Below are 10,423 nucleotides of genomic sequence, written 5' to 3' on the forward strand. Positions count from 1 at the left end.
TTCATCCTACTGTGACACACACATAGATGTAAACTTTCGTCTAAAAATACAATATCTCATCCTGCCACCATAGCAACCAGTCCACTTTGACCTCTTCTGCCCACTTTGTAAATAAGATGAACACTGTGAATGACTAAACCAAAAACAAAACAGTGAAGTCAAAGTGATGTTTGAATTCTGTAAGCTTTGAAAGAGAACAAACCTTTAAACAGTCTATTTTGTTTCCTAAATATCACAAATTTCAAACACTAACCTCTTGTCTCACAAAAACAGACCTTTTACTTCTTACAGAAACAAGATAAGCACTGTTATTTGTATATATTAGTTAGCACAATGACTTAAGCACATACTCATAACATTTCATAACAAAGTCTCCAAAGTACCACCTGTTTGTAATGTTAACATCCATGCACATTTGTATAAACTGTATATATTATAATATGGAAAACAAGCAGAATGGATAATGCTTACAACTCTTACCTCTATTTATAGCTACTTAAACATTAGACACACTGTCACGATATGTAGCAAGTTTGCTAAAATTTAAAAATAGTGTCCAATTGTAAACCGTTCTCCGTGTTTTAATCAAAATCCAGGTCCGCAGCTGGATAAGCCAAAGCAGATACAATTTCCCCGGAACAAATCATTTGACTCCACTCAAAGAATTCACGGATAAACCAATTCCATGATCTGCTTTAGAAAAGAGGCTTTCTGTCAACATATACAGTTAAATCCTCTGAACAACGCCTTACTGGCAAACTAGTCAAAACCGCATGACACCGTGAAAACAAAGCTAGGTTGCAGATATGCCTATGCAGAGAAACCATTCCGTTTTCTGTCTATAGTTGCATTAATGTGAGATTTATTGTGCAGAACTGACGAAGTGCACTTTTTGATTTATGACCATACAGTGTGTGGTCTCAGTTACAGAAGCCATCTTTCTCAAGATTAGAAGGCTAACTTTCCCACAGTGTTTACTATTGATATTGGTACAAACCTCAAGGAAGGTCTCCTTGAGGTTTTGGACTTCCCATGATTTATCACTCTCTTTCTCTCTGTTTATTTCTGCCGATGGGGCAGACAGGTCCCAGCTGCAGCAATCTTGCCTACTACACAGTCCGCTTCAGTTCATTCAGCTCTCTGTAGAATTTGTTGTTTGCCGACAAAAGAAAACAAGCATGGCCTGTACCTCTCATTGACATTGAGAGTTCCATTGTAGCATTTACAATTAAAGGGGTCATCTGATGCAAAACTCACTTTTACATGTTGTTTGAACATTAATGTGTGTTGGCAGCTTGTGTACACAACCCTACACTGATAAAAATCCACCCAGTGGTATTTTTTTAATCTTTAAAAGTATTTCCCCTTTTTTCAAATCAGGTCTTTCTTAGCTTCTTGTCAGTGTGACGTCACACAGACAGAGGCCGCTCCCACGACAGTTGATTGACATGAGAGCCTTACCTTAGACCCGCCCTCACTGAGCTGAAACAGTCCAACTCCGATCGCCTTTGTGTCGACTCAGGTGCAGGGGAACACAAGAATGTCTCAGATTGAGTGATTGAGGTGTTCTGTTTTTTGAATGTAATCAGTATTTCAGATTACCCTCCTCTGGTCTATGCATCCCTGCCTCTGCTGAATTATTTTTATCCCCTGTTGGGATAAAACATCCCACAAAGCCAGCCCTACGTCCCAATCTAAATCAAATTATTCGCGATACACACTTTAAAGTCCTGTTCTGAATCAAATGATTCGCCATACGCGCGTTAAAGTTCCGTTTTGAATCAAATGATTTGTTATACGCGCATTCAAGTCTCGTTGTGAATCAAATGATTTGGAGTGCTTTAAAACAGTGAATCATTTTGCGATACAGTGTTTACTAATTCGGAGTTTCAAAAAGCTAGGTTAATACTTTGCTCACTTTCTCTATATAATTTATTTGTTGTTTGAAATGAAATCATTACAATTAATAGGCCTAACTTACAATGTTTTTATTAAATCGTGATCACGTTAGACAGTTTTCTTCGTATTAAAACATTTCATGACGTGACACTCATTATCTGGTTCTTGCCTAAAAAATGGGTATATAATGTGCGTTATTAACAGATTACACTAACAGTTTGGTCAGCCTCTGCCTATGGAGAGAGAAAAAAATGTTTTCAAAAGCATTTTTTTCAAGTGTTTTTTCACAAAACACACCCTGGATGTAATAATGAACATAGCAGTCGTCATTTACTCCCGACATCTGAGCCATTGAAGATTACCGTTACTTTCGGTTTTGAAAGGAAAGCGCTGATCCCGATCTACATAGGCGTCTATGTTCGTGCGAATCATTCGTGATGCAGCTTCACCCACAGCAGAAGTGACTATAAGGCTTTTTTATGCATCCTTGCAAACGGCCTTTCTTAATAATGCGCTTGGTGGCAAGTTTAGCCGCTAAACATGGCTAAATGCGACTAAAGTAAACATTACGGCTCATAATCCCACATCAGAGAGGGGCAGGGCGAGCAGAGCTCATTTGCATTTAAAGAAACATGCAATAGAATGAATTGATTTTTTGCAAAGCTGATTTTGACAAGGTAAAAGTGTGTTTTTTTACACTACTATTGAGATTTTTTAACCAAAGACCCTAAAGATTCATATGAACTTGTGAAAAATGGGCATCCGATGACCCCTTTAAAGGGATAGTTCACCCAAAAATGAAAATTCTGTCATTAATTACTCACGCTCATGTTGTTTCAAACCTGTAAGACCTTTGTTCGTCTTTGTAACACAAACTAAGATATTTTTGATGAAATTTGACAGCTTTCTGACCCTGCATAGACAGCAAGAGTCTACCACATTCAAGATCCAGAAAGGTACCAAGAATATTGACAAAACAGTCCATGTGACGTCAGTGGTTCAACCGTAATTTTATGAACGAAGGTCTTACAATTTGGAACGACATGAAGGTGAGTAATTAATGACAGGATTTTCATTTTTGGGTGATCTATCCATAGAGTGTTCACTGACTATCTGTTTGAGTATATATAAATGTTATGTACTATACAGTAACACTAAGCAACTCACTGAAGTCAGGGAGCGTAGGTTTTTATCAGACTGCTAAAAAACAAGTCATGTTTGCAAGGTACAACGGGATGCTTTTATGAAACAAATTGTGTAAAACCATTCTACCATAAATTGTCGCATTCAATTCAATGCAACAATTTATGTAACACCGTGTCTACGCTAGAAGTGACTGACGTCACATTGATTGCTGGAAGTGTTGAAGTTGCAAGTCACCTAAAGGGGTCACACAAAAATGAAAATTATGTTATCATTTAAACACCTTCAAGTGAGTCTAAACCTGTATGCTTTTCTTTCTACTGAACACAAGAGAAATTATTTTGATGAGAAATGTGAATAACCAAACAGTTTTTGGTCCCTATTCACTTCTATAGTATTTTTGGTTATACAATCAGTCTCTGCTCACAAAGGCATGTAAAACCAGTAGTAATTACACTCATTTTAACCAACTGTTTTTGATTTTGATATATTTTACATTTTAATTTATACATTTTCAGCAGCCAGTCCAAGAAATATTTATGTATTTAATGAAATTGCAAAACATTTTTTCAGGATTCCTTGATAAATAGAAAATTCTAAAGAAAAAAATTGGTTTGAAATAAAATCTGTAAAAAGCCTACCCCCTGGTTTCACAGACAAGGCTTAAGCCTAGTCCTAGACTAAAATGTAAGTCTGAGCTGTTTCAACTGAAAGAAACTTGCACTGACTGATCTTAAAATATATCAGTGCCTTTGTTTTGTCTCAAGATCCACACCAGTAATGTTCTTTTCAGCACATTTATAAAAAATACTTAAATGTCCTCATTGATCTAAGGCCTAATCCTGGCTTAGTCTAAGCCCTGTCTGTGAAACCGGGCCTACATGTCTTTAGAGTGACTTTTGATCAATTTATTGTTAAATGAAAGTATTAATTGTTTTCAAGAAAAAAAATTCACTGACCCCAAACTTTTGAACAGTACAGTGTATAATGTTTTAAATTAATCCATGATATTTAAATACAGTTAAAAAATGTATTCAGGTTAAAGGGGAACTTAGTATAGTTTACCCAAAAATGAGTCCAAAACCATAAGACCGTTCATCTTCAAAACACAAATTAAGATAATTTTGATGAAATCTGAGAGCTTTCCAAACCTGAATAGACATCAACGCAGCTGACACTTTCAAGGCCCAGAAAGGTAGTAAGGACATTGTGAACCTGCATCGAAAACACAGAATTGTTGAGTAAAGCTATGTATTCTCGTAGCTTCATAAAATGATGGATGAACCACTGATGTCACATGGACTAATTTAGTGATGTCCCTACTACCTTTCTGGGCCTTGAACGTGTCAGTTGTGTTGTTGTCTATGCAGGGTCAGAAAGCTTTTAGATTTCATCAAGAATATCTTAATTTGTGTTTTGAAGATGAACGAAGGTCTTACAGGTTTGGAACGACATGAGGATGAGCAATTAATGATAGAATTTTCATTTTTGATTGAACTAATCCTTTAAACTGTCTGAAAAAACTGTTAAAGCAAAAATAGAAAAGTGGGATCCGCCAACTAAAGGTGCATTGCAATTTGTGATCCTGGACCACAAAACCAGTTTTAAGTAGCACAGGTATATTTGTAGCAATAGCAAACAATTCATTGTATGGGTCGAAATGATTGATTTTTCTTTTATGCCAAAAATCATTAGGATATTAAGTCAAGATCATGTTCCATAAAGATATTTTGTAAATGTCCTAACGTGAATATATCTAAACTTAATTTTTGATTAGTGATATGCATTGCTAAGAACTTAATTTGTACAAATTTATAGGCGATTTTCTCAATGTTTAGATTTTTTGCACCAATTCCAGATTTTTAAATAGTTGTATCTCGGCCAAATATTGCCCTGTCCTAACAAGCCTAACAATCCTAAAAGCTTATTTATTCAGCTTTAAGATGATGTATAAATCTCAATTTTCTCTTATAACTGGTTTTGTGGGCCAGGGTCACATTTGCCGCAAGCAAGAGATCCACATCTAAACAAGACAAAAATAAAGATATATATATATATGAATAACTACACTTAGCCACTGTAGGTATCAGAATAAGCTGCAAAGTGGTCCAAACTTTGCTCATAGTCAAACACAAAAGTATTAAGGACTGAGGTTTTGGTTCAACAAAGGTCAAAACTGACAACTGCTCCGCAGTGATACTAGGAATGTATTTCTGGTGATTGTATAGCATGCACAGCTCCAAAGAAGGGGATTTAACATGAGGCTGGCCATGTGAACTCAAGCTGAAGTAAGCATGCCCAAATGATTATGTTATGCCATCTGAAATAGCAGTCATTCTGGCCGCAGGAGGGGAGAGACACTCATAACAACCCCCTGATGAATATTATATGCTTGTGTATGTGTCTGTGTGTGCGTGTCTGAAGGTTTCATCACAGCTCAACACTAGTGACTTTCCCCTCAGCAGTGCCTTGGAGGTTGACGACGTGCTTCCCACCCAGCACTCGCCGTCCTGCTTCTCACGTGCTTCGTGAAAGATCTTGCGTGAGTGTCGCTAAGATTCGGCATGGCAGATCGGTCTGTCCATCTGCTTATCCGTCTCTCTGGCTCTCGTCCTCAGCCACGTCACCCAAGATGCGCCGAACGTGACAGTAAAATGTACACACTCTGCCCACGCACTATAAATATATCTGCAACATAAAAGGGCCAGTGCACTTAGGGTCGACGAACGCTCTCTTGTCCTCTACTATGACTGGCTTCATGAATAATAGACGCATGACTTCAAAACAAACTGAAATTTTGTTGTGGTTTTGTAAGAAAGCATCTGGGAATAATGTATCTGCGAATGTAAATTTAACTAATTCCCAATATTGACGGATAACGAAAGCCATGCTGCGTGCCACACTGAGGTGTCATTAATCACACCCGGCAAAGTGAGAAAAAGAGGCAACTGCTCCAACTGAAAATGGATGAGATCTGTTTCTGATGCCACTCAGTGCCAATATACTCGGAATATTGTTTTCATAATGCCAACATGACATATTGTTATTCTCAACTGACTGAAAACAAATGAAGGGGATCTACAGAGCTACAGAAGAAGATTAAGGATAAGAATACTTGTTGATACAGTAGTTGCAGGTGTGATTTAACAGTCTGACGGTGGAATAAGACCTAAGTTTCCAGGCATTATGAATTCTGTAGGGTTTCAGTGTACTTTTATTAGTGTATGAAATCACTCAAACCAAGATTATTTGGTTAACTAAAACTAAAAATATTAAAACATGTTTGTTAACTGAAATAAATCTGAAATAAAATGTAAATATGTATATTATTAGATTTAAAAAAATATTGCTTTTGGAACAAACCCGAAATAGGATTAAGTTAAAGCACAAAAATTTGTGACTGAAAATGAACTAAACTAAAACTGAAATCACAATAAATTAATCCGGAATAGTAATATTAATATTAAAAAAGGAATTAATTTATCAAACACTCACGTTCCCAAGACCTCCTTGAAATCATAATTTTCCTTGATATCAGTTGTCTTCTTTTTCCATCCATTTTCATCCTCTCCTAAAGGCATTGTATAGTTGATTTCCTCTCAGGAACTGAAAAAAAAGAAAAACAGAAGAAGTCAATGAATAATCACTGATAAAAAAAAAGTGTGTTCCAAGTTGAAGTGCTATAATCGGGTCCCCAGTGCATCTACCAACCCAGAAAATGTGAAAAAGGACAACCCAGTAACTTGTTTTGGTGTGAAAAAATGAGCCGGTCAGATTTTGCTCGCCTTGTGATGTAGAAAGGGGATCTTATTATAATACTACTGCCCCTTAATCTGCACGTTTTCACCCACTGAGCCACCATTTTGTTTTCACAAGTGACAACGATGTACCAGTTCCAACACCTTGGTAAAAGTTTGAGCAAAGCATGCTAACTGTTCTGTCTTTGGCTGCACAGACGAGTACAGAACACTATTTAGAGTCCCAGCCTCAGAGGAGACAAGAGAGCAGTGGATTTATTGATTTATTTACTGTATATTATGCTGCTGCCATACAGATCTTATGTGAAAACATGCCATTTCTTTCCCAGATGTTTATCTTCACAGACATAACCACCTGTTTTTGTAACACATGTGTGTTTTTAATATAAACTTGTGTGTATTTGACAGTTTAAGCGCAATAAGACATGAAAGAACTTTTAGTTTAGTTTAGTACTCACATGCCGTGTGACAGCCACTTTCTGTGCGTGCTTCAGATGTGTGCGCTCAGAAAACCCTATATTAGAAGTTTATAAACTAATACGCTTTAAAACGCATGATTTCAGCGCGATAGACATGGTAAACAAACTCAAACAGATGTTTTTAGCCAAGTATCTGAGGTATAAGCTGTAAAGGCACAGTCCTATTCTGGAAAAGGGGGCACGGAGCAGCAGCTCATTTGCATTTAAAGACATGCACAAAACAGCTAAAACTTCACAAACACATTCTGGGGACACCTGAGACTTATATTACATATTGTGAAAAGGGGTATAATAAGTATCCTTTAAATCTTACTGCCATAATGATGCATTGTTCATGTATGCATTAACACATCACACTGCAAAAGCATGATAACTGTTCTTTCTTTAGCTGTACAGAAGGAGCCTCAGAGGAGACAAGAGAGCAGTGGATTTATTGATTTATTTACTGTATTTTATGCTGCTGTCACGCAGATCTTATGTGAAAACATGTGATTTCTTTCCCAGATGTTTATCTTCACAGACATAATCAAATGTTTTTGTAACTTATGTGTGTTTTTAATATAAACGTGTGTGTATTTGACAGTTTAAGCGCAATAAGACATGAAATAACTTTTTAGTTTAGATTTAGTACTTACATGCTGTGTGTCACTTTCTGTGTGCATGCTTTGGATGTGTGCGCTCAGAAAACCCTATATCAAAAGTTTAAACTAATATCGTTTAAAACACATGATTTCAGGATGATAGACATGGTAATCAAACTCAAACAGATGTTTTTAGCCAAGTATCTGAGGTGTAAGCTGTAAAGGCACAGCCCTATTCTGGAAAAGGGGGCTGCAGCAGCTCATTTGCATTTAAAGAGGCATACACAGAAACAGCATGTTTCTGCTTCCAATCAAAATTGGCATTTTCAAAATGATACAATGAATGATCTGTGGGGTATTTTGAGCTAAAACTTCACAAACACATTCTGGGGACACCTGAGACTTAATATAAACATGCGTTTTTTCCCCAGCTGCTTACCTTCACAGACATAACCAACTGTTTTTATAACTCATGTGTGTTTTTAACATAAACTTGCGTGCAATTGACAGTTTAAGCGCAATAAGACATGAAAGAACTTTTTTGTGTAAATTTAGTACTCGCATGCTGTGTGAGAGCCACTTTCTGTGTGCAGTCTTCGGATGTGTGCGCTCAGAAAACCCAATATCAGAAGTTTAAACTAATATCGTTTAAAACGCATGATTTCAGTGCAGTAGACATGGTAATCAAAAACAAACAGATGTTTTTAGCCGAGTATCTGAGGTATAAGCTGTAAAGGCACAGTCCTATTCTGGAAAAGGGGGCAGCAGCAGCTCATTTGCATTTAGAGACATGCACAAAAACTGAAACTTCAGAGACTCATTCTGGAGACACCTGAGACTGATATTACATATTGTAAAAATGGGCATGATAGGTCTCCTTTAAATCTTACTGCAGTAATGTGGCATCGTTCATGTGTGCATTAACACATCACACTGCCACTGAAGCCTGCATGTGTGAATTCTGTAATCGCATGGTACCTGTTACTCTTCTAAGTGCAGGGGAAGATGGGCCAAACCATAGTTTATGGTTGCATAAGGCATTTTACGTAGCCTAAGCATCTGAAGGGACTACATTAGCATGTGGCCAGTTTATTTATAGATTTTGAGATGAAATTTTTATAGACAAACTCTAGTGACTCTAGATGATTAAAACAAAAAAAGAAATAAAGTAATGCCTGCTCACATATTCATAAAAACTATCGACTGTACTAAACTCCACAAGTCCTCAAAGAACTTCCTTTACGTGAAACTATTAATGAGTCTAAATGGATCATTGTGGTTTGCACCACTATTAATGCTCCTCTGAGGAGCCACTACTCTGTTTATCTGACACACTTATTGATATTTCCAACAAGCTCTAGGATAAATAATATTACACACTACATCATGGCATCGGAGGACAATTGGTAATCTACAGACAAATTTGACATTTACATGTACATTTAGTTATTTAGCAGACACTTTTATCCAAAGCGACTTTCTAATGAGGACAATGGAAGCAATCAAAATCAACAAAAGAGCAATAATATGCAAGAGCTCTGACTCTATAAGTCTCAGGTCTCAGTTAGCCTAACGCAGTATGCATAGCAAGTTTTTTCTTATATAATAAAGAAGAAGAATAATAGCTAGTGTTAGAGGCCTTTTTTAAGAAAACAAGCAGTTAGAAAACAAATAGAGTGCAAGTCTTAAAGGGTCAAGTGTTTTTTTTTTTAATGAAAACAAGTAGATAAAATAGAATTAGAGCGCTACAGTCAAATAAAGAAAAATAATAATAATAATAAAAATAATTATTTTTTAATACTATATATTAAATTGATCTTTAGCTGACATTTCAGTGCAAAAATATCTTCTCAATTTGATTACACAAATTTAAAATGATTTTAAGAATAAGTTATCAAACAAATATCATTTAAAGGTTATACAAGCTGTTATATCGTTTTAGAGTCTTTCTTACGAGTATTTAAAAATAAATAAATTGATTAAAAAAGACACTTTCACATTTTATTTATTTTTGTTAGAAAGTCGCTAAATTTTGTTTGGTTTTATAATTTTCTGTAATTTTGTTTAGTCATAAATTTTTATTTTATATGGCATAATTTAAATTTTTCATTATTATCATTTATTATATATCTATTATTATACATTAACTTAAAATCCAATTTAATTTTCTCCAATACTATGCTATTACTATATCCGTCTATGTTCATTCTTTATTTATTGTAATGTTTGTAATCTTTAAAGACATTTAAAATAGATAATGACAGTTAAATGATAAGTTTGATTGGTAATTCTGGAACTTTAAAAAAAAAACATATTTTCAAAGGTCACACACCTTTTTTCACTGACCATTTGTGGATAAAGATCCGTTTTGTACCCTGTTTGTAGAAAGTGCCACAAAACCAAACCAAAGCTGACAAAATAACAAACAAGATTCAGCAATCCATAGGACTCATACATACACTGAATATATCATAAGTTATGTCCAGTACAAGTTAGATTTTTCAGATCTGTGCATTAAAGTACAAAAAGTACTTTTGTTATATTTTTGGATCTGGTACCATAG

This window comes from Garra rufa, chromosome 12, assembly GCF_049309525.1.
Source record: "Garra rufa chromosome 12, GarRuf1.0, whole genome shotgun sequence".
Lineage (NCBI taxonomy): Eukaryota > Metazoa > Chordata > Actinopteri > Cypriniformes > Cyprinidae > Garra > Garra rufa.